Source organism: Protopterus annectens, chromosome 13.part0, assembly GCF_019279795.1.
Source record: "Protopterus annectens isolate FY-2018-M chromosome 13.part0, PAN1.0, whole genome shotgun sequence".
NCBI lineage: Eukaryota > Metazoa > Chordata > Ceratodontiformes > Protopteridae > Protopterus > Protopterus annectens.
In genome coordinates this window covers 585,097,732-585,124,460 of record NC_056747.1, presented here as the reverse complement: position 1 = coordinate 585,124,460, position 26,729 = coordinate 585,097,732, and the positions used below count along the sequence as shown (strand labels likewise).

At 38.8% G+C, this 26,729-nt stretch overlaps 1 protein-coding gene across 1 annotated transcript in view; it reads right to left on the bottom strand.

Annotated features, from left to right (window-relative positions):
• Window positions 1–26,729, bottom strand: part of KIAA0753 (KIAA0753 ortholog) — a 1,485,993-nt gene that overhangs the window by 496,365 nt on the left and 962,899 nt on the right. The window lies entirely within an intron of this gene.

The window sequence follows — 26,729 nt, the reverse complement described above, 5'->3', positions numbered from 1 at the left end:
AACACTGAGCTTGATCGAAGGAAGGACACTGAGGAAACTAGGAGCTATAATATATAACATTAAGTATCCTGTTTTTTGTTTATTTTGTTCTTTATTTCTTTGTTATTTATAGCACTTTGTGTACTGTGTATTTTTCTAGCTAGTTTCACTGTGTGTGAGGTATTAACTGGAAATTGTCCACTTTTATTAAGCATCTGTTGGGTTGTTTGTTTGTAATAACTTGTTGCAGTTAAACTCTTTTTTTTCTAGAGGCTCCTTTAGCTGTTTAAAACTTTCATTTAAAGGCTCACTGCTGCTTTTCAGGTGTGAGAAACATTTCTGCGGTTTGTTTCCTAGCCTCCCTCCCTGTTGGTATAGTGTTTTTATAGTTGGTGGCTTTGCAGTTGCCCGCCCCTAGTGTAAATTTGATCTGGGACCCTCCTCCCAGTCTAGTGTCATTATCTCATCCTACCCAGTACAGGGAGAAGATTTGAGTACGCAAATCAGCTTAGTTTCTGCACTCCTTTCTCTCTTTCCTTTCTCTCTTTCCACTAAAAAAAAAAAAATATATATATCTGCTTTTACTGTATTTGTGTTTCTTCCTACTTTATTTTGCTTTTGCGTCACCTTAAAAGTACTCAGTTGTATTTATTACTGCTTGGTGTAACTCATTCTAAGCCTTTTAGTTTAAGCACTTGGGCTTCAGACCAGTTGTTTTACATTAAGAAGGTTTGTGGCCTGCACTGTGGTGGCAGGACAGGTAGTTTACATCCTTCTAAGTTGGGAACTGCTGATTGAGGGCTCAGTGTCTGTTATTCTAAAAGTGTATTAATTCTGGTTTAAGCACTTGGGCTTCAGGCCAGTTATTTTACATTAAGAGGGTTTGTGGTCTGCACTCTTGTGGGAGGAGAGGCTGGACTCTGCCCTTCTGAGCTAGGAATTTCTGGTTAAAGGCTTATAGTGCCTGCATATGTGAACTGCTTCTTACTGAAATTGGTACACCTTGTTTGCTGTAGCATAGACTAGATCCAGGCCTGCTGAATCTAGCTTTGTTTGTATAACTTGAGCACTAATCCAGGCATTCTTTAAAGTATTCAATTGCATTTATTACTGCTTAGTAGTAACTTGATTAAAGTGTAGCTATCATTCTAAGTCTTTTGGATTAAGCACTTGGGCTTCAGACCAGTTGTTTTACATTAGGAAGGTTTGTAGCCTGCACTCTGGTGGCAGGACAAGTAGCTTACATCCTTCTAAGTTGGGAACTGCTGACTGAGGGCTCAGTGTCTGTTATTCTAAAAGTGTATTAGTTCTGGTTTAAGCACTTGGACTTCAGGCCAGTTATTTTACATTAAGAAGGTTCGTGGTCTGCACTCTTGTGGGAGGAGAGGCTGGACTCTGCCCTTCTGAGCTGGGAATTTCTGGTTAAAGGTTTATAGTGCCTGCATATTTTAACTGTTTCTTACTGAAATTGGTACACCTTGTTTGCTGTAGCATAGACTAGATCCAGGCCTGGTGAATCTAGCTTTGTTTGTATGCTTGTTGTTTGTTTGCTTATTTCCCTGAAACGCTAATTTCACCTAAAGCGCGACTTTTCAGTGCTTCTCTGGATCCATAGTGATATCTGCATTGCTTACTGCACTTATTTCCTTGTTTCACTTGAAAGAAAGTTACCATTTGTCGTTTTTGCATTTCAGTTACCTGTAACACATTGCATTTAAGTTACCTGGCACTTGCTCACTAAGTCAGCACTAAAAAATTAAAAGCACTACACCCTCACAAACTCCCCTTGAGTACCTTGTTCCCCATTGGCCCTTTTTTTCAATTATAAAGGAATTCCCAATACTATTCTAGCATGTCCAAAGGTCAGTTGTCAATCTCCTCTCCGGTCCATCTGGTGAATCTGGGAATCTTGAGGCAATGTTACAACTGCCTCATGTACACAGACAACCCTCTCCTCCTCCCAACTAAAAAAAACATGTGAGAGATGCAACCATAAAGCCAAACTGGAGGCTAAGCTCTCTACTCAGTACTGGCGTAACCAGTCAGGAGGAGAAGGAAACCACACTCACTACAATTCCAGTCTCACAGAGACCTACGACGACAGCAAGCCAAACACATAAACACACAAAAACATACTCGGAGGATCTAAATAAAAATCTGCCTAAGCAGCAGAGCCCTCCAAAGCAGACATCCAAGCAACCGCTACCCCAAAACAAAACACGTGCAACACATAGCTCACAAAGCCAGTGTGCCGAACAGTCACAGCCCTTAAGGCTAAACAACACACCTGATACACTTGTAATAGGTGACTCTATCGTCAGGCACACTGACGTCCTGCTCACCAGGCTGAACAAGGACAAGGTCATGGTGAGCTGCCTGTCGGGCGCTAGGATCTGCCACATAACACAAGCACTCAGGTCACTCCAAGGCAAGTACAAATATGACTCAGTCATTGTCCATGCTGGTGTGAATGACCTGAGACGTACCTCCCTGGACTACATGAAAAGAGACATAGAGGAGCTCTCTGAGCATGTAGCCCAGGTCGGTATGACCCTGACCTTGAGTAGCATCTTACCCTCACCAAGAATGATACCACAATATGAAGACAAGATGATCAACTTCAACAATTGGCTTAAGTATTGGTGTCATTCAAAGGGGAGCCAATGCCTGTCAGCCTGGGATGACATGCTCGACAAGCCACGATGCTTCGCTAGGGACGGCTTGCACCTGTCACCCCTGGGCTTTCAGATATTGGCAAAGGCTCTTGCTACCCCCATAGTGCCTTTTTTAGGCAAGGCTCAAAAGACAACCCCACCTCCATAGGTATCACAAGGGATAAGAAACTAAGAGTAATGCTACTCAACTCCAGAAGTCTAAACCTCAAGATACACGCACTCAAAACTCTCCTTAGCATGGAGAACATCGATATCTGTGCAGTAACAGAAACCTGGTTCAAGGCTCCCGAGAGCACCCCAGCACTACCAGGTTATACCTCATACCATGCTTTTCGTCCCAAAACTTGGACCGAACCACAAAAGGAGGGGGAGTATCAATATTCGTCAAAGATACCCACACCTCCAGGTTGATGGCACAGCATGAAGCATCAGAGACTATCCATGTGCAACTAACAGTGGGTAAAACTGCCTTCCAGTTTATAGCCTGCTACAGACCACCCTCCCAAACCCAGGAACCCCACTCGGCCTTCCTGAGAACACTGGAAAATATGAAGGTCTCTCCAAACACCATTATATTGGGCGACTTCAACTACCCAAACATAGACTGGGAGCATTACTCTAGCTCCAACACCCTAGCCCAAAGGTTCCTAGAATTTATAAACTCAAATGCTATGGAGCAACTTGTTACCACTCCCACAAGAGGGGAAAACATACTGGACCTGATCATCACCAACATGGGGACTCTATGCTCCAGACCAGAAGTATATCCCTCACTGGTAAGATCAGACCATAAACTAATCTCACTGGATATTCACATCCCGACCCCATCCCCTGCCCAGAAAACCACAGTGAAAAACTTCTCTAAAGCAAATTTCACACTCCTCAAAACCGAGGTGGAATCCTTCAAAGCCTCCGGGCCTGTGGAAAATACGGCCCAGACTGCAGAATCCTTTATAAACGCATTCCATGAACACATTCAGGAATGCATGGATCTTGCAATCCCAAATAAAACCAAGACCCAATCCTCCAAAGGCAGACGTCCTGTCTGGTGGACCCCAGCCGTAAACAAACTATACAATAGGAGGAAGCTACTACATGATAGAGCAAAATCCCAAAAAGGGAAGGCATCTCTGATCAGTATTAGCAAAAAACTATGGGCACTCATAAAATTGTCTAAGGCCAGCTTCGAGAGAAAAATTGCACAGGACACTAAGGATAATCACAAGGCTTTCTTTAGTTATGTTAGGTACCTGGGTGGGAATTCCCAGATATGCTCAGAATTAGTCCAAAATGGCAAAAATACACCGAACCCACAGACATTGCCAACATCCTAGCTGACAGGTTCAGCGCAAACTCCCCCTCCCCACCAAAAGGGCAAATATCTATCCCAGCAGAGTGCTGCCCCCCTGACATCTCAGATGCCACCCTTTCCAAAGCAAAAAACACAGCATCAATGGGACTGGGCTGCATCCTACATGAACTCCAAGAAGAGCTAAACCCAAACATAAAACTACTGTTCAATCTCAGCCTTACTACAGGATATGTACCCAAAGAGTGGCGTACAGCAACAGTGGTCCCTCTCCACAAAGGTGGTGCCTCAACAGATCCTGGAAACTATCACCCCATAAGCCTGACTAGCTTGGTCTGCAAAGCTATGGAAAGGATCATCATGGACCTCATAAATAAAGATATTGGGGACCTACAGACACTGGATCCTACCCAGTTCGGCTTTGTTAAGGGGAGATCCTGCCTCTTAAACCTGGTCAATTTCTTTGAAACAGTCACCAAGACCATTGACGAGGGGAAAGTGGTCCACACAGCCTACCTGGACCTCGCAAAAGCCTTCAATACAATACCCCACTCGGGCATTATAGATAAGCACACCAGCTTAAATATAAACCCCTACGTGACTAGATGGGTTGCAAACTGGCTCAAGGACAGAACCCACATGGTTAGAATTTCTGGAGCCATGTCAGACTCCAAACCAGTTACAAGTGGCATCCCACAAGGCTCAGTCCTGGGACCTCTCTTGTTCGATATATATTTCTCGGAGGTACAGGCCAACACGGAAGGACTGTGGCTGACCAAGTTCGCAGATGACTGCAAACTGGGCGCCATAATCGACTCTCCAGCCGACACAAGCATCCTCCAAAAGGGCCTCATAGAAACAGACAACTGGTGCCAGAGCCATGGCCTCAAGCTAAATGCCAAAAAGTGTATAGTCATCCCTTTGGCAAAAACAAAGTGCCATAAATTACCACATAGGTGGTAATCCATTAAGTACAGAAGAAGTAATTAGGGACCTGGGGACCGAAGTTGATAGCAATCGCTCATTTGACAACCACGTGGCCAAAGTGGTTAGAAGAACATTTTATATAGCCCACCTAATCATGAAGGGATTCACATCTAGATCAGGGGAGGTCATCGTGCCTCTTTACTCATCCCTCATCAGGCCCATAATTGAGTACAATGCCCCTTTTGGGATGTACCTTACCAGACACCTGCAGCAACTGGAAAGACCCCAAAAGTAGCTCATCAAGAGGATCAAAGGGCTCAAACAGATGTCATATGCTGCCCGGTTAAAGAAACTCCAGCTCTACTCAGTGGCATACCGCCTGCTCAGAGGTGATCTGTGCCTGACGTATAAAGCCATGTCCAACCCGGAATTAATGGACATGTTGCACCTCAGAAAATCCAAATCCCATCGAGCTACGCTCTCGAGAGACTTGAACCTCAGCACTGAAATAAATACGACATGCTGGAGGGACAGATTCATAACCCACAGGCTCCCTTCACTCTGGAATAAAATCCCAGTCCAGGTTAGGCAGAGTCCCTCACTGACTCTCTTCAAGAGGAATCTTGATGAGTGGATGGGAGATCGTAGGTTTACCCCGGGTATCACTTCTGTGTCACTGTTAGACAGAGGCACAGTATACTAACCTCGAAAAAGGGCATAGCAAAATTAATTTAAAATGGGTGGCGAAAGCCAAACACACTCTGGCTAGGCTTATAAATGCCCTAGGGCAGATAGCCTAGTATGAACCTATGAACCTATGAAAAGAAAACAAATCATATTAACATTTGTTTTCCTGATGCATTCTACACCGCATATACATTTTCTTTCTTTTTTACTCTGGCATAAAAAAATTTGTTTTAATTCTTGTCTTCCCTTAAACATCACTCCTCCTCTTGAACATTACTCTATATACACTGTTCTCACAAATTCCATTTATTTCTGGGTTCCCCTTTTTAAAGCTCCTACCTCTAGTTCTTTAAACTCTTTTACAATACCCCTGTGCTTAAACTATAGTTGGTTTAGATTTTGATGACTGTTTTCTAGTAAATCTTTTTTTTGGCACCCAACCCAATCCTGTTCATCCTCATTTCTACAATCTCTGTTTTTTTTTGTATTGTGAAATGTTCCATATCTTGGTACCTTTGTCTCTATTTCTCTTCAAATATATTTGGAGCTTTGTCTTGATTAGTTGAGCCTTCTCCTTTGCATAAATATTGTCCCATACCAGATCTCTTTTTCTTTCCCATGTCCATGTTTCTCTTCTATATCTCTCACAAATCTTGGGGTTTTGTTCTTTATAGTTTTGCACTTCCTCTGTCACTACTTTTTCTAGGTAGCCCAAAGTTCTTTTGTCTACATAATGTTTTTCAGAAATCTCTTGTACTAATTTATTGACATTTGATTACCGGGAAAGCCCAACTGGGTAAAAGCCCATTTTCAGCAGAAGGCTGGGGAGAAAAGCTCCAAATTATTACAAAACATTTTAAGAACAATAATTTTGTAATCTTCAAAAAATAAAAAAAATAAATCTGCAGTTTAAATAATTATAATAAATTAGACATGATATAAAAACGCTAGTTAAGATTCAGTACAAGGCATATGACAATCATTTAATATTTAGAGAAATTTTAGACGGTTTGTAGAAAAATTAAAGGTAAGTTTGTCTAATACAAATAGGAATTGCAATATTAAGTGAGGGAAAAACAGGCTTATGGTACATTTAGAGATAAAGTTAGGGAAGATAATTAGATAGCAGTAAGTAAGTAAATGAAGGAGAGTAAAACAGTATAAGGAAGGAAAAAGTACTTGTTCACATTTAGGGATATAGTTTGCCCAGATTTCTAGCAAGAAAAAACAGACTCTAGCTAGGAAATCTTTTGGAGTGGTTTTGAAAGACAGGAGAGAGGGAATAGACCTGATGGATACAATAAGCAATAAGGAGTACCAGGCCTTAGCAACCGTGTATGAGTACAGACAATTCTCAGTACATTTGCTAGAGTTGTAGACAGACAGGAGTTTTTGGCCACTGGATCACAATGACCGACTGGGAACATAGTTATGTAGAATGTTTTTTATTTCTGGACAGGCAGATGGATGCTGGATAATTTTATAGGTGGTAAGAAGTTATGTATATGTTAGTTGATGTGGCAGCTCTAACCAATTTAGGCTTTTCAGTGCTATACAGTGGTGAGTTCTGAAAGGGGTATCTGCTGCAAATATAGCAACTTTGTTATAACACTGTTCAAGTTTTCATTTTTGTGAAGCCTGGAGGTTAGTAATGATGGGAGCGCTATAAGAAGAGTGGGGAAGAGATAAGTAGTGGCAGGTGTAGTTTTAGTTGCGTTGGTGAGACAGCATTTGGCTTCTTGTAAAGCATCAATAGTTTTTGATGAGTTTATCTTGCACAATTCTGTATATACAGGTAAAATAGAAGATTAGCATCCACTATCACCCCCAATAGTTTGCTATGAGAAGTGACTTCAATTGTATTATTGAGAGAGGACTTTAAATGTTGTTTTTTCATGAGAGACGGACTGGGGTTAAAAGTAGTAGTTTATTTATTTTTTTTTGGTCAAGCATGAATTGTGAGTTACAAAGTCATGTTTCAGTGGCTGTTAAAGCTTCCTGAGTAATTTTTTGGAGGTGTACCGTAGACGTGCAAATGAGAGTGGAATCATTACAGTACAGTATTAAGGTGGCCTGTTGTGTGGAAGCATGGAGGGTGTTGGTGAAAATGTTAAAGAGGAAGGGACCAAGGACAGAGCCTTGTGGTACACCAGTGGTGACTGGGAGGTAAGGACAGAGTGTAGAGTGCCATTTTACTGACTGATTCCTATTGGACATGTACCTTTTGAACCACAGAAGGATGGGTTGAGAAATACCCAGAGAGGACATTTAAAGAAGTTTGCTGTGACAAATTGTGTCAAAGGCTTTAGACAAGTGTAGAAACAAGGACCAGACTAGTTTGGCCATTATTCCTAGCTTTATTGACAGTATATATATATATATATATATATATATATATATATATAGATCTATATTCATCTCTAATGAATACACATTTTTCTTTGAAGCATTTGACAACATTTCTTGCGCAAGTATTTTCCTTTCTTTTAATATCTCCTTTAATCCTTCTGTATATCTTTTGTCTGGAAATTCTGGGCTTCTTGTATAATAGCAACAATACATAATTTCTTCATTACCTCAAAATAGTGTAGTTTGTCATCTCTGTAGCTCCTTTTTAGCCTGTCTGTTTTTTATGTTTTTTTGTGGACTACTTCGTCCTTCTACAACAAAATGCCATCTTCCCCATGGGCCTGGCCTAACCCTGCTGAAGGAATGCTTCCATGTCTTGAGGATTCTGCACTGCCTTTTCTAGTCCAAGCACCAGTGCACACACCATGATGGTACACTTTTTCATCCTGGAACTTGTGCACCCAGTTATCTTTTTTATTTTGTAACCTACCTTTCTCCATGGTATATGCTATATACAATATAGTCTATATATCAATGTATTGGTGAAATTTTGTGAAAACAATGCCCACCATGTGAAGGTACTCACCAAGACTTGAGGATACATTCAGTTCCAGCGGAAGTTCACTTAATTTCTTGCTCATTTTACCTATCCATTCAGAATACTCTTTTTTAATTTCTCCAAACCTTTTGGTTTTCTAACACCATGACTGGAATGGGCCCCATTCTTAAGTCAAAGTATGATTAAAATTCATGAAATTAGTGTTGTTTCAATCTTTGATGTCAGCCAGAAGTGCTCTTTGCAACACCTGCAATGTGCCCATTAATGACTCCTCCTGCAATTCGTATGGAGTTACATGAATCTGTAACATATCTAAATACAATTGCAGATTATTTTTTATAAGACCCATTGCTCCTACTACTATTGGGACTGTCTGGGTATCTTTCTTCCATATTGCTCTCATTTCTGCCTGCAAATCCTGATATTTTATGACTTTGTCTCTCTCTACACAAGACACTGCAGTCACTGGATGTAGCGATTTCAATGATCAATGCTACATTTTGTCTTCTTTTCATGGACCACTATATCTGGTTTTCTCTCATCTATCTTTTGAACTGCTGGTAATGGGTGATCCCATGTGATGTAGACTTCAACATTTTGTATGATGCTTTGTGGTTTATGTTTCCAGTGTTTTTCAGCCACTTCAGTACCATAATGTTTGCAAAATCCCCAGTGCAACAGTCTTGCCACATTATTGTGCCTTTCAGTATACAATCCTTCTGCCATTAGTTTGTCACAACCAGCAACAAGGTGTGCGATGGTTTCCAATTCTGTTTTACAAAACCTACATTTGTCTGTTTCTCCCACGTGTTCAATGGACTTTGTAAACCACTGTGTATGCAACCCACTATCTTGGACCGCCAATATTAACCTTTCACCTTTTGGTTTGAATTCGCTTCTCCTCAACCATTCCTGCAGTGGATCCTGATCAACATGAGGTTCTTCTAGAAGTTTTCTATACCTGCAACTATATTTATGCATTCTCCACATTTCTTGCCTTCTCATCTAATCCCTCACCTTATATTCTTTCTTTTGTTTTTTGGCACATTCAGTTGCTGCCTGATTTTTATCTACTTCTGTTTAGATTTCCATTCCTGCTTGACACCAATAAGCTTCTGCTAGATTAAGCAGGGAAATCATCTTAGATTTATTCTCCTCCTGTTTCAAAACTTTCACTACGTTTGGATCTTGTGATGTCAGCAGATATGTGTGCAGTCTCACAATTGCAGATCTATACATCTAACCAGTTTCAAGGAGGCCCATACCTCCTTCAGAATGGGGAATATATAATCTTGGTACGCACTGATTTTTATGCATCATTTGGTAAACATGAAGCATCCATCTTGTTTTCCTGTCTAATCTATCCAGCACATTTTGGGGCAGTTAATCACTCCAAAACTATAAGTTAGGACAGGAAGAGAGAATTGGTTTATAACTAGAATTTTGTTCCTAGATGTCAACACTGTTTTCAGGATTGATTTAAGTCTTCTAAAATATTCCTTACTAAGTTTTATTCACATTTATTTATGTTTTATCATTGATCTTTCATCAGTTTGCAAGTATTTGTACACTCCCTCTTCAAGTTCTTTTATATCACATTCTTGTCCCAAACTGATGTTATCTTGGTGCTGCAGTTTTCCTGCTTTAAAGGTTGCTTTTGCACATTTATCAAGACCAAATTACATTCTTATATCATATGAAAAAAGATTTGACTACTTGCAGTTGTGCTTTCAGTTCCTCATCTGAAGAGCTATACAGTTTTAAATCATCAACAAAGAGAAGGTGAGAAGTCTTTACACTTTGTTGTTTTCTAGGAGCCAAATTATAGCCATGGTCTAATCTGTTAAGTAGACAGCTTAAAGGGTTAAGGGCATGACAGAATAGCAGTGATGACAGCATGTCACCTTGAAATATCCCCTTTGAATTTTTATCCCTGGAATAATAATTTGTCCTTTATCATGGCTTAATTGCAAAGTGGTCTGCTACCGTTTCCTGGTCACTGTAATGTAATTGATCAGTGTAGGGTGCATTTTATACAATTTTAAGCATTCTTCTATCCATGAATGTGGGATACTACTAAGTGCTTTTTTGTACTCAATACATGCCATACGTAGTTTCTTCCCCTTTTCTCCATTATGATTTTAGCAACAGATGAGTGTTTGTTCCTTAAGACCTTCTTTTATTATCATTTTGCTTTATTGCCATGATTGAATTTTTTTCTAAATGACTATAAACTCTGTCAGCATGAATTCCGGTGTACAGTTTATATGTCGTTGAAAAGAAAGTAACTATTTTTTAGGACAACTTGCAGGTTCACTCTTAAGGAGGAGCATTGTTTTTCCTGTTGTTAACCAGGTTGGTGACTGTTCAGGGCTCACATATAAATAGTTCTTACTCATGGTTAAATCTTCATGCAAAGATATTAATACTTTTAGCCAGAAGTTAGGTACTGCATCTGAGTCTGGCGTTTTCCAATTGGAGGTTTTTCTTAACTTTATCTCAGTCTCTTATGGCTGTCACTTCATCCCATTTCATATCCAGTACCTTTGAACCTCTTATTCTTTCTTTTACTTCTTCTGTCCATTTAGCATATTTATTATGTTCCACAGAATCTTCATAGACATTTCTTGAAATTGTATCTTTTTCTACGTTTTTGGGTGGTCTTCCAATTCCTTCTACCTTGTTTCCCCAAATTGTTATAAAACTGTTTAGGGTCATTAAGAAATTGCTTATTTTGTACTTTTCCTTTATATTTACCTTCTATGTTTTTCTGCCTGTGCTGAGATTTTTAGTTTATTACTTGCAATACTGCAAGATAGATCCTGATACGTTATAATACTGTGCATTGCTTTTTTCAAGTCTAGCTTTCTGATTATTTTTGTTTTGTTCCCTCTTCTGTACTCTAACAGTGACACTTCTTTGTCTTAATTGCTTTATAGTTTTCTGTATTCGATACTTCCATGATGGCATTCAATTTCTTCCCTTCCTTTCCCGCACTATCCTGTGTTCTTGTGGTAGAATTTTGTCTGTAAATTTAGCTGTAGAGTAATATATCCTGTTTGTTTCTGTTATACCGCATGGATCTCTAAGGACAGTCCTAATTACTGTATACATTTGTTTTATCAAACTTCTGACTTTCTGGGTTTTATTGACCTTCTGCAGTCTATTTCTCTCACTGATCTTAATATGCTTGTCTAACTCTATTAAATCAAGCAACTCTTAGCTCATTTTCTTCTAAACTCAAGGCACATTTTTGTTCTCCATTTCCTGTAGGCATTCTATAGAGTGCTGTAGCATCTTCCTGTGGAAAATTCTCTTCAGTTTCATCCTCTGTCATCCATTACTGTATCATATGGGAACTCACGGGTCTATATAACGTTACTGAATACTAACGTAATAGAAAACGTAATAGTCGACGTGTCAATGTCAAAGTGCTAAAACTTTGAACAGTTAATAAAAATAAAAAGACTTACCCAAACAAACCATTTAAACATTAATCAGGGGGGCAAGCCCCCATGTGCCCACCACACTCTCCGCTACTTAAATATATCAACTCTGAGATTGTACTACAGTGCAGACAATGGAAAACTTCCATTTCTGCACTGTATGGAGATCTCTGTTGAAACGTTCAATGTTCTAGCACTTCCACATTTACAGGTCGACTATTACATTTTCAATTACGTTAGTATTCAATAACATAACATAGACCTGAACTCACTGATCTAGCAATCCTCAACATTGATTGCATCTGAGTTGCCACAGTTTCCTGTTCCTTATCTTGCTGTTCAGCTTCAAGTCAATGTTTATACTGGTTTCCTGCGGAACACTCCAAGATATCTTCATATGGCAACTACCCAGTTGCTTCCCATTCCACTGGTTTCTCCTTAATTTGGATGTCTATTGCTCTATCCTGCAGTGTGCTTTATGAGTTACATTTTCTAGACTGAATCCCTCACTTCACAGGTACTCCATAACCTCCATTTCTATTTCTTTAACTTTTCCATTACTAATCTTCTTTTCTTCTGTCTTATTTTCTGCACTGTAAAGCTTTCATTGTCCAGATTCCTTTGCCTGTATCTCTCTTCAAATATCTTTGGTGCTAATCTTTTTGTATTTGTTAATTTTGCTTTCTCCTTTGCATAAATATTATACCATATTAAATCTCTTTCCCACATGCATATTTTCTTCTTCAGATATCTCCTGATCTTCCTGTTTCTTCTTACTTTGGGGACTCGTTTCATCATGCTATGATGTAACCCGTGTTAGAGCTTCTACATTAAATCCATCACTTTGCAGGCATTCCCTAACTTCAGCTTCTATTTTTTTAACTTCTACTTTATTAATCTTTTTTCCTATACTTCCTCTTTGTGATATTTTTTATTCTGAAATTTTCCATATCTGGATGCCTTTGCCTGTATTTCGCTTCAAATATGTTTGGGGCTGCCTTTTTTGTACTGATTAATTTGGCTTTCGACTTTGCATAAATAATGCACCATATCAAATGCCTCTTTCTTTCCCATGTCCATATTTCTTTTTTATACTTTTCAAAAATCTCTAGGTTTTATTTATATTTTTGCACTTCCTCAGATGCTTCTTTTTCCAAACAGATCAAAGTTTCTTCATCTATATACTGTTTTTCACAAATCTGTTGTATTAATGAACACAAATTTTTATTTGAGGCTTATGACAGTTTTTCATGTGGAACTATTTTTCTTTCCTCGAGTTTCTCTCAGTCTTTTTGTGCATCTTGTATCTGGTAATTATGGGCCTTTTACATAATAGTAACAATACATAATTTCTTTTTTATCCTCAATAGTCCACTCTATTGTCTTTATGGCTCTTATTTGGCCTATCAGTTTTTGTGATTTTTCTGGACTGCTACTTCCGTCTACAACAGGTGGCCACCCTCCCCCCTGGGCCTGGTGTACCCCCACTGTAGGAATGTTTCCATGTTTTCAGGATTCTACACTGTCATTTTCACCATTCCTGGCACCAGTGCGCCTACCAGCATTGGGCACTTTTTTATCCTGGGTCTTGTGCACCCAGCTATCTTTTTTCTTTTTGACCTACTTCTTTCCATGACATATGCTATATAAAATACAGTCTATATATTAGTGTTGTCTTGGTGAGATTTTGTGAAAAACAGGGTCTACCTCATGAAGGTACTCACCAAGGCTTGAGGATGAATTCAGTTTCAGCAATACTACTCTCCTTTGCTTGCTAACTTATCTCTCAATTCAGAAATGAATGTAGTGTCTCACTTTTTAATTTCTCCAAGTCTTTTGGGTTTCCATTACCATGACAGGAATAGACCCTATGCCCAAGTTAAAGTACAATTAAAGTTCATGAAATTAGTATTGTTTCAGTCTTTGATGTCAACCAGAAGTGCTCTTCGCAGCACCTGCAACATGCCCAGTAATGACTCCTCCTGCAATTCGTATGGGTTACATGTATTGTAACATATCTAAATGTGATTGTAGATTCTTTTTTTATAAGACCCATTGTTCATACTACTATTGGAACTGTCTGGGTATCTTTCTTCCACATTGCTCTCATTTCTGCCTGCAAATCCTGATGTTTTATAACTTTGTGTCTGTTTGCAAGGCACTGCAATCACTGGGTGTAGCAATTTCAGTCATCAATGCTACTTTTGTCTTCTCTTCATGGATCACTATATCTGGTTTTCTAGCATCTGTCTTCTGAACTGTTGGTAATGGGTGATCCCATGTGATATAAACTTCATCATTTTCTATGATGCTTTGTGGCTCATGTTTCCAGTGTTTTTCAGCCACTTCAATACCATAATGTTGGCACAATCGCTAATGTAACAGTCTTGCCACATTATTATGCCTTTCAGTATACAGTCCAGCAACAAGGTATGCAACTGTATACAATTCAGTTTTACAAAAACCTATATTTGTCTGTTTCTCTCACATGTTCAATGGACTTTGTAAGCTAGCGTGTACATAGCCCACTATCGTGAGCAGCCAATATTAACCTTTCATCTCTTGGTTTGAATTTCTTCTTCTTACCCATTCCTGTGTTCATTCTTGATCACATGAGGTTCTGCCAGAAGTTTTCTATACTTGCAACGATATTTATGCATTTTCTACATTTCTTGCCTTCTCTTCTGGTCCTTCACCTTATATTCTTTCTTTTTTTTTTTTTTGGCACATTCAGTTGCTGCCTGATTTTTATCTACCTCTAGTTTGATTTCCATTCCTGTTTGAGTCTGATATGCTTCTGCTAGATTAAGCAGAGAAGTCATCTTAAATTTATTCTCCTCATGTTTCAAAACTTTCACTACGTTTGGATCTTGTGAGGCCAGCAGATATGTGTGCAGTCCCACGACAGCAGATCTTTACATGTAATCAATTTCAAGGATGCATATCTTTCCTTCAGAATGGGGAATATATAATCTTGGCATGCACTGGTTTATGTAAATCATTTGGTGAGCATGAAGCATCTTTCTTGCTTTCCTGTCTAATCTATTCAACACGTTTTGGGACCAGTCAATCACTCCAAAACTGTAAGTTAGGACAGGAAGAGCAAATTGGTTTATAGCTTGGATTTTGTTCCTAGATGTCAATGCTGTTTTCAAGGTTAATTATTTATTTTACTTATTTATTTTACATTTGTTAACCGGGAAATTCTGACTGGACCAGGTCCATTTTCAGCGGAGGCCTGGGGAGAAAAGCTCCAACATCAAGTTAAACAAATACAGTACATCCAGCATAATACACAAAACAGGTTACATAATGTATGCTGAGCATAGTAATATAACAAGAATTAATAAAAACACTCCAGGTAAAAGAAGATATAGAACATGGGTAAAATGACAATGTCAGTCATACATTGGTAAGAAAAGAAAATATCTCAAGTAAGATTCTACAGTTAAAAGTACCCTTTCAGATGACCAAGCTTACAATGGATCAGAGCTCCAGCATGTGATCAGAGAGGAATTTGGGGATTAATAGTAGTATGGGTAGGGTTATGTGATACAAGGGCATAACCAGGTACTAAGAAGGTGCGATTTGAGGGAGTTTTTGAATATGGATGTGGAGGGGGCAGTGGACACGGATAGGGGAAGAGAGTTCCAATTTATGGCAACGGTGTGGGAGTAGAGCACTTTCCCTGCATTATTGTTAGCCTTGGTGATGGAGAGGAGAGATTTTTCACTGGATCTTAGGTACCGGTTTGCAGTATAGATAGTAATTAGGTTGGATAATGAGGGTTTTTTGTTCAGGATATATGAGAATATTGTAGGCTGAGCCTAGCTGGTGATAGTTAAGTAGCTGTGGTAGCTCAAGCCATTTTAGTTCTTTTAGTGCAGCACAGTGATGGATTCTATAGGTTGAGTTAGTAGCAATCTTGGCTATTTTATTGTAGCATGATTCTAGTTTGTCTAGGTCACATTGTCTGATTTGGGTAAAGATTGATGCTGCGTATAATAGAGTTGAGAGGAGGTGGCTTTGTGCAAGAGTGACTCGTGCTTTTTGTGAGAGAAAGGACTTATGCCTGTATAGGGAGCCTAGTTTTTGTGTACTAGTTTTATGGTATGTGAGATGTGAACATCAAAGTTGAGATGATAGTCTATTTCAATGCCCAGAAGTTTGGTGTGGTTAGAAGGGGATCTATATCTTGTGTATGGAAATTCTGGGCTTTTTGCATAATAGTAACAATACATAATTTATTTATTTTCCTCAATAGTCCACTTTATCGTCTTTATGGTTCTTCTTTGGCCTATCAGTTTTTGTGACTTTTGTGGACTACTACTTTCTTCTACAACAGGGGGGACATCCTCCCCCTGGGCCTGGCCTGGCCCCATTGTAGGAATGTTTCCATATTTTGAGGGTTCTACGCTGTCATCTTTTCTAGTCCTGGCACCAGTGTGCCTACCAGGATTAGGCACTTTTTTATCCTGGATCTTGTGCACCCAGCTATCTTTTTTAATTTTTAACCTACTTCTGTCCATGGTATATGCTATATAAATACAGTCTATATATCAGTTTCACCTTGGTGAGATTTTGGGAAAAACAGGGTCCACCTCACGAAGGTACTCACCAAGACTTGAGCATGAATTCAATTTCAGCACTACTACTCTCCCTTGCTTGCTGACTTTTCATCTCTCCATTTGGACCTCCTGAGAGCATTTGCTTAAAAAATAAAAGGAAGATGATAATAACTAAGCAAATGCAAGAAAAATACAATTTCCTTGCCTCTCATAGGTTTGTCGTTTTCTAAAGCCTGTGAGTTTTAGAAAACCCATGTCTCCATCTTTAAATAGGGATATTAATCTTGAAAAACAGGGTAAAGTAATTCTGTATACATCAATACACATTTGCACCCTACTCCGAACCCAGCAGCCCAATATCAGATAATGTTAACTTCAAGTTGTTTCTCACCAACCTTTCTTACTCTGTTATGGTATAAAGCCTGTAATCTTACAATAAAAACATAATTGCTTGCTTGCCTTAACATCTTTAACATAAACAGCAGTCACTGATCAGACTCCCCCACCTAATAATTAAAATACCTCTGACTGCATACTATACAAAACTTCTTTACAATATAATGTGCAATTTAAATCATGAACATTTTTATACAAACAAAAATGTTTTGTTTACAGCTACTACTTCATTCATTTTGGTGTCCTAAACATTAATGACAAAGTGGGGTATAGTCCTTCTCAACCATGCTTCTTGCAAAGCCATGCTTCACATCACTATTCCTATATCCAGTGAGACTGATGTGGTATATTCTCCCCTTTATTCACTAATTTCAGTGTTTCTGGTCTTCTTCCTGATCATCTCCATCACCCGACACTAGTCTCTTATTCAAGTCCAACGTACTACTGATTCTTCTAATCAACTGCTGTGTTTTCTTCTGTCTCGCAAACACATTCCTTTGGAACAATGGTAAATGATTTAATAACAAAGTCTCTCTATGGGCTTTTGTACTGTCATAAGAATGAGAAGTCAAGTCCCTTTCTGCTTGCTGACTCACTCTTTGAATGATAAACTTTAAAATGTCCTCCTTATACTGTTTTGCATCAAAATTACTTTGATCCTCCAAAAAAATATATATATATATATATATATTACGAGGAAAGCTGAATACAGTGACTTGACTCTTACAAGTTCATCACAGCATTCCCTGATTGAGAAGACAAACTTGAGACTCTTCTGCCTGGTGTATACTGCATACTCATTTTCCACAAAAACTTTGTTGTCTGCAATTTCTGTCACAGTTTTGTCAGGATCAACTCTTGCTGTTGTTTATAATTGCATCTTTACTAATACAAGTCTTGACTGCTTTCACATGACCATGTTTGCAGCATGCACATGATGTGTCCAATCAATTAATAAATCTTGTTGTGGAACACCAGTCCAGTTGCATATTATGTACTTTCATAAAAATAATACAGTGTGTTCCTTCCACTTTCTCTGGTATAGCATAACATTTCAGGTTTTCTCTGAGTGCTGCCTTTTCTTAATTTCAACTTCTGATGTTTGCAGTGTTATCATTCATCTGAATAACCAGTTAAAACATCTTCTATTTTTCTAGAGTTTTGTTATTTGGGTTGACCTATTCCTACAGTGTTTCATTTACTTCATTTACTTCTGAGTACCTGTGATTTATTTTTCCGCTAAATTACTGGAAGCCATCTCCAGTACCAAAGCTGAAACTTAAACTGCTTTTTGCTGAATAACTGGAGGATTTTTCCAGGCTTAGAGATTTCTGCTGTTCATTCCTAGTTGATTTTCTTTAAGTTTTTCCAAATTTCTTATTTGTTGGCATCCAGGCAGTATAATTACTAGCCAGTGACTGAATATTAGCCAGAGTGAAAGTTTCAATTCCCCTTTTTTCTCGGTTTCTCTTCACACTAGGAGAGTTGCAATCAACCTGTTTTACCAGTGTGCAGCCATTTTGAAATTCAAAGTTGGTTTATTTATTTATTCATTCATTTGACATTTGTAAACCGGGTTAGTCCAACTGAGCCAAAGGTCCATTTTCATTGAAGACACAAAGAGAAAAGCTCCAATTAGTTCACAATCTTGTAAAAATTAGAAACATAAAAAGTAATAGTTGTACAGAAGACATAACATGAAAAATATTAGCAACAGTTCTCATTACATACTGTACATGAGATAAAAATAAAAGTAACAGTAAGATTACAGAATTGGTACAAGATATGAGATGTACTGAGTGTATTTGACAGAGACATGGTGCCAGTACAATTATTGTGTGTTAAATTCAGGACTATATTTTGAATATAAAATCCAGAAAAAATTATTTAGAATTACAAGACAGCGAGAACAGGAGAAAGAAAGGGGGGATTAGATGAGTAGAGAATGAGTAAATGATAAAGTTGTCATGTGGGGGTTTGACATGGGCAGGACCAAGTCCTTAAGTTCTTGTTTAAACAGGTATTTTTGGGAGAGCTGTCTAATATTAAGGGGAAGTGTGTTTCTGGCATGGGCTACAGAGTACTTATACAGGGATTTTCCAATATTCTTGTTAGGTTTGCAGATATCAAGGAGGAGTTTGTCGGTTATGTGAAGGAGACAACAGGGGATGTAATAAGATACTAGGCTAGAGATGGAGGGGCAGAAGAGAGCTTCATTCAGGATTGAATGGGTAATGTGTACTTGTTGAAGTAATAGTTAGTTAGAGAATTTGGGCCATTGGAGTGCTTTAGGGGCGAGACAGTGATTGGAATTATAAGGGAAATTAGTAACAAATCTGGCAATTTTATTATAAGTTTGTTCCAGTTTGGAGAGTAGACTAGTTTGAATATTTGTAAGAATAAGGGCTGCATACATAAGAGAAGGTAATAGGAGAGACTGGGCTAGCGATATTTTTGAGGAAAGTGTAACGAATTTTGGATTACAATAGAGTAGACCAAGTTTCTGTTGTGTTTTCTTTATACAATGTTGGATGTATATGCCATATTTTAATTCATCATCAATAATGACGCCTAGGAATTTGGTATGGGGTTTGAGTTTAATGATGGTATTCCTCACTACTGTTTGTTGCTGAAATTATTACATGTAAAAAACATGTACAAAGACATGAGTCTGGAGCATTTCTCTCCAGGCCTCAGCTGAAAACTTGCTCGTTCCAAGTTGGACTTTCCCGGTTAACAAATGTTAAAAAAAAATGTACTTTCCATGGTGCTTTTGCTTATTTTTGCTCTACCGACTGTTTATTATGGATATTAAAATGTTACTGTGTTTTGTTGTTACTACTATCTTTTTAACCCTGGCTGAGACAGGAATGGTCAGTTTTGATTAGTTGTCTACCCCAGAGAAAAAACATCAAATAAATAAATTCATAAAACAAACAAACAAAACAGAAATTCAGGCAATGAAATAATTTGGAGAGATTTAAATACTGTGTTGAAAGGCAACATTACCACAGACAGCTGCAAATGAAGAGCATTTCTTGCACCTGCCACAACAAGCTTTTTCTATTATAGTTTGACAATCCACCAGACCTCTTCAAAATACAACTGCTTGCACTAAACACAATTCACTTAACAAGGCTGTCCAAATCAGCATATCACAATTCCAAAAGATCACACTTCAACATACCCAGCATTACTAGCAAAAAAGCTAAATAAAACAGCAAATAGGCAACCTTTAATACGAAAAAAAAAATGCAAAACCTAAAAAAATCTTAGAAAAATAAACTAATAATAGAAAAAAAGCAGATAAAAAGAATAATAGGAAAAGAAGAAACAAATCCATCAAACCAATAGAAGCTTTAGAAAAAAGAAAACCAAACCAAAACTAAAACAATCCACCTAAAAGCAAGAAACACAACTTATTACATCAATGAAAGAACTTGACCAAATCTAAAAGTCTTCTCCTTATGATCAAAACTTTTTGACCGCTTTTCAATAATCCAGCTTTAACTTCCATACCTCACCTACTACTTCCTACTTCTCCCTCTACCTTCAATAACTTCTTAAGTCTTCTTAACTCTTCCACTACCTTCAATATCCACCTCCCATATACAATTACACAACACTCTCTTCTCTCCTCACTACATCCTCTTCCCCTCCTATTACCAACATCTCCCAGCTAGGCCTTAAAAACCCTAAACCCTATCCCACCGCAACTAATCCATAAAGCATAATCCTGCAGCTTTCTAAAAGATAAACCCTACCATAAAAGATATCATAAAACATATTCACCATAGATAACATACAAATCACCTCTACAATCTCATCTCATATCATTACTACCTATTATTAAAAACCCCTAAAATGCTATTATCTCCTCCCTATAAAAAACTCTCCTCCATACACAAACATAAAATCACACATCCACACCATAAACTACCACTAGAGACCTTTCTACCCTACTAACCAACCTATGTATTCACAACCACAACCAACCTTTGTAAATCTCTTTAACAACACCTAACATTTTTCTTCAATTATAACCTCTTCAAACACACACTTTACTACTAGCCCCTTGCCTTCTCTTCCCCTTCCTCTTCATTACTCTTTTTAAAATACTTACCCCTTCCCTTGAAAACTTTGGAACAAACTTAAACAACCTGAAAAATTCTATCTCTTCTAGAATTCTCTATCTCAGATACTACCTCCTCTCTATTCCTTTATCTCTTTCTATATCTCAGTATTCATTTATTCTCTATTACCTTTAATACCAATATTCTCTTGTAATAAACCTCAAGAGTCCTATTCATACCAATGATTTCCTTCCTCCTTTATGCAGAACTCTCTACCACTTCTCCAGAACAGTACAACTCAAACCTTTACTTCCGTTACACAGTCATGTCTTCTCTGAACAGTGGTGAAAAAAACACTATTATCACTAAACCTAAACTAGACAACACTATTACACACTACTTCAATACTACTGCAACTAAACTTTCTAACTACAAAACCTCTCTACAAACACAATTGAAAATACATTAATAATACATAAACTATTCAACAACACTATGACTAAACTATAAATAATCACATAAACACTGTAATAAAAGGCAGTAAAAACCTTACCCTTCCCCCTACCACGACAACCTTAGCACCCACACACCTGAAGCAATCACCTGCCCTCTACCCTCTCTATTATACTACTTGCCATAAAAGGTAACCTTAGGAAACTGATCTATCTGAAACTTACTATATTTACTAATTAATATAGCTCAGTAAGAAACTCTAGAACTCACACCTGTCTAAACTTAAAACAATTACACTGGTTGGAACTTACAATTAAACAACTATAAACTTAACAACTCTTAATAAACAACAAATCTCTATATCAATATCATCAAAAATCACTCTCTTAAACACCTCTTGACAACCTATAATAACCCATAGCCTCAACTACCTCGCTCCTCCTATAAGTCTACAAAACACTAGAATCACTGCAGTACAAGGTAACTGCCTCTCTCCAACAGTAGGCAAAAGAATAAATAACCTTCTCTCCTTCCTTTCTAGTCACTCTCTTTCTTTTTAGACTTCCTTCTCTTTTCTTACACAACTTAACATCTGGCTCTGCTCTTTTACCAATCCTTGGCTAACCTACTTTCATCTTTCTACTATCATATTTCCTTATTCAACACTGCAATGTTTCTCTCAACACAAATGATGAAATGACTTAATCTACTGACTACATATATGGGAAAAAAAAAAAATGGTAAAAAAAAAAAATTTTTTTAAGTATATATATACATTTTGTGAGCTACATAATACCCCCATCCTCCCATATTTGTACTGAAGTTAGAAAGTAGTTTCTTATTAAGTAGTTGGTTATATTTATTTTTTCTTAGATTTGTATTACCTGACCTGGGACTAATATCTTTGTATTTTTTGCTCATTGCTGTGTCATAAGTGTTTTGTGTGTATGCTTATTTTTTCTATAACCTTTTTCTGCTCTTTGCTTTCTTTTCTCCCTCCTCCAAGAAAAAATGGACACTGATCCAGCTGGACTAGCCCGGTCAACAAATGTAAAATAAATAAAATAATAAATAATTTTATTATGCTCATTGGTATATCATTTGATCAAGGTGTCATTATATAACTAGTGTGCTCTGTGAACTTCAGGTACTATATTCTCAGGTGTTAACTCTCAATTCATGAGAAATGTCAGCAACATATTATTTTTTAGCTAGATGAGCTGCGCTCATCATAAAATGCCTTTATTATCCTGACATGGATTCACAACCACCTAACAATTTGCATACAAACATCACAAATATATAATAAAACTGCATAGTCATTAAAGCAATATATTTATGATGAAAAGAACTACTAAGGAGATGGCACAATTGAAAATTAGTAAAAGAATGTCCCAACAAACATAGTAATAAAGTACTTTATTTTAAATATAGTTACAATTTATCACCTGTCCTTTAAACGAGATACAGAACTGTGCTAGGAATAGGATGGGAAACACTTTTATAGTGTGGGCTGCCAAAGCCGATCCAGTCTAGAGTAGTAGTGCAGTAGACAGTGCGACATTCACTAGCCTTGAAATACATATGAGAAATTTAGTCATTACATATTTGGTGGGCAGTAGGTCAGCATACTGAAGTTGAACTTGTTTAGCCTAAAATAACTTTGTTACCACATGTATGAGTACACTCTCTTAGGTACAACTTAAAATATACAAAAATTTGGTCACGCACAGTAGTTATTTTACTTTTTGTTGGTTTAGTTCAGGAAAGCAGGCAGAAAATTAGCTCTTCTGGCAACTGTGCTAAAATGGTCTCCAAAACAAAGTTAATAAACCAAGAAGAAAAGTATGTTACTACAGAGGCTCCAACTTGTGGTTCCAGCAAGAAACAGTCTCAAAAAACACTCAAAAGTTGTTAAATTTTGCAGATTTTTATTTAGAGCCTCCAATTATGTTTTCATGTATTTATGTGTGTTTTTTGCCGGTGCTGGTTTAATGCATCTATATAAGACTGGTGGTGTGATGCATCCCCAGACTACATGAATAGAGACATGGAAGAGCTCTCTGATTACGTAGCCCAGGCCGGTATGACCCTGACCCTGAGTAGCATCCTGCCCTCACCAAGAATGATACCACGGTATACAGAAAAAATTCTCGATTTCAACAACTGGCTACGTTTCTGGTGTCATTCAAATGGGATCCAGTGTCTGTCCACCTGGGATGACATGCTCGACAAGCCACGCTGCTTTGGTAGAGTCAGCTTGCACCTGTCATCCTTAGGCTTTCGAATACTGGCCAAGGCTCTTGCCACACCCATAGTATCTTTCTTAGGCAAGGCTAAAAAGACAAACCCACCGCCGTAAATAGCACAAGTAACAAAAAACTGAGGGTAATGCTACTCAATGCCAGAAGTCTAAACCTCAAAATGCATGCACTTGAGGCACTCCTCAGTATGGAGAAAATCGATATATATGTGCAGTAACAGAAACCTGGTTTAAGGCTCCAGAGAGCACCCCAGCACTACCAGGATACAACTCATACCATACATTTCGGCCACAGAACCCAAACCAAAATACAAAAGGTGGGGACGTATCCATATTCATCAAGGATATCTACACCTCCAGATTAGTGACACAGCACAATGCTTCAGAGATAATTCACATGCAACTAACAATGGGCAAAATTGCAATTCAATTTGTAGCTTGCTACAGATCAGCCACCATATCCCCAGGACCCCCATTCTGCATTTCTGGAAACACTGGGAAACATTAAGGTCCTATCAAACATCCTAACATTGGGTGATTTCAATTACCCAAACATTAACTGGGAAAACTACTCAAGTACTAACTCCCTTGCCCAACTTTTCCTAGAATTTATAAACTCAAACCTGGTTCAACTGGTCAACACTCCCACCAGAGGTGACAACATATTGGACCTGGTCATCACCAACATGGGCGACCGGTGTTCCACACCAGAGGTCAAACCCTCGCTGGTTAGATCTGACCATAAACAAATCACTTTGGATAGCCATATTCTGCCCCCACCCCCAGACAAGAAAACCACTGTGAAAAACCTTTCAAAAGCAAACGTCACGTTACTTAAGACCAAGGTGGAAAGTTTCAAAGCCCCCATGCAGAAGGATAACACTGTCCAAGCTGCAAAATCCTTTACTAATGTATTCTACGGGCAGCTACAAGAATGCATGGATTGTGCCATCCCAAGCAAAACCAAGACTCACTCCTCCAAGAAAAGGAAACCAGTCTGGTGGACTCCTGCCATAAACAAGCTATACAACAGAAGGAGGAAACTAGTACAGAAGAAAGTAAAATCCCAAGAAGGGAAGACATCCCTGATCACTATCAGCAAGAAACTACGATCCTTCATAAAATCATCCAAGGTGAGCTTTGAAAGAAAAATTGCCAAGGACTCCAAAGATAACCACAAGGTATTCTTTAGCTATGTCAAGAATCTAAGTGGCAATGCTCAAATCTGCTCGGAGTTAGTGCAGAATGGCACAAAATACACTGAACCGACCGATATCGCCAACATCCTGGCAGACAGGTTCAGCGCAAACTTCACCCCCCCCCTCACACCCCCAAAAGAGCCCATAACCATTACAGAAGACTGTAGAGTCCCTGAAATCACAGACACTCAGGTTAAAACAGCCCTCTCCAAAGCCAAAAACACAGCATCAATGGGACCATACGGTGTCCCAGGCTGCGTCCTACATGAGTTCAAAGATGAACTAACCCATCACCTAAACACACTGTTCAAACTCAGCCTCTCCACAGGCTATATACCCATAGAGTGGTGCACAGCAACAGTTATTCCGCTCCACAAAGGTGGAGCCACAACAGACCCCGGGAACTATCGCCCTATAAGCCTGACTAGCTTTGTCTGCAAGGCTATGGAGCTCATCATCATGGAACTCATTAACAGAGACATTGGGAACCTCCAAACACTGGACCCTACCCAGTTTGGCTTTGTTAAGGGCAGATCATGCCTCCTAAACCTGGTGGACTCCTTTGAGACAGTTACCAAGGCTATAGACGAGGGAAAGGTGGTACACACAGCCTACCTAGACCTCACTAAGGCCTTCGACACCATCCCCCATTCTGTTATTATAGACAAGCTCACCAGCATGAACATAAACCCCTACGTTACAAGATGGGTTGCCAACTGGCTCACGGACAGAACCCACATGGTGAGAGAGTTGCAGGAGCTAGGTCCGACTCTAAACCGGTTACAAGTGGCATTCCCCAGGTCTCAGTACTAGGACCCCTCCTGTTTGGCATATACTTCTCAGAGGTACAGGCAAGCTGACCAAGTTCACAGACGACTGCAAACTAGGGGCTGCAATTGACTCTCCGGCTGACACAGACATCCTCCAAAAGGGTCTCACTGAGATGGATACCTGGTGTCAAAATCATGGCCTCAAGCTAAATGCCAAAAAGTGCATGGTCATCCCCTTTGGAACAAAGTACCCACAAACTACCACATAGGTGGCAGTCCCCTAAATACGGAAGATGTAATAAGGGATCTGGGGACCCAAGTAGACAGTAATCTCATCTTTGATAATCACATTGCCAAAGTGGTTAGAAAATCCTTCTATGTGGCCCACTTAATCACAAAAGGGTTCGCATACAGATCAAAAGAGGTCATTGTGCCCCTCTACTCATCAGATCCATCATATAGTACAACAACCCATTTGGGATGCACCTTACAAGACACCTGCAACAGCTGGAAAGACCACAGAAGTACCTCATCAAGAGGATCAATGGCCTCAAACAGATGCCCTATGCAGCTCGACTGAAGAAACTCCAGTTGTACTCAGTTGCATACCTCCTCCTCAGAGGTGATCTCTTCCTGACATACAAGGCCATGTCCAACCCAGAATTGATGGACATGCTCCACCTAAAGAAAACCTATTCCCTCGAGCCACACGCTCTAGGGATATAAATCTCACCACAACAATAAATAGGACATGCTGGAGGGATAGATTCCTGTCCCAGAGACTTCCCATGTTTTGGAACAAGATCCCAATCTACATTAGGCAGAGCTCCTCGCTAACACTCTTCAAAAGAAAACTTGACGAGTGGATCTGAAACAGAAAGTTTATCTTTGGGATCACTTCAGTGGCTCTGCTGGACAGAGGCACAGGGAACTAATCTAAGGGGGTGGAGGCGAAAGCCAACACAATCTGGCTAGGCTTATAAGTGCCTTCAGGCAGATAGCCTAGTACCAACCTATGAAACGTTTGATTTTAATGCATTCATTTTAATGAATGCAAAATTTCTTCAGATAAAACA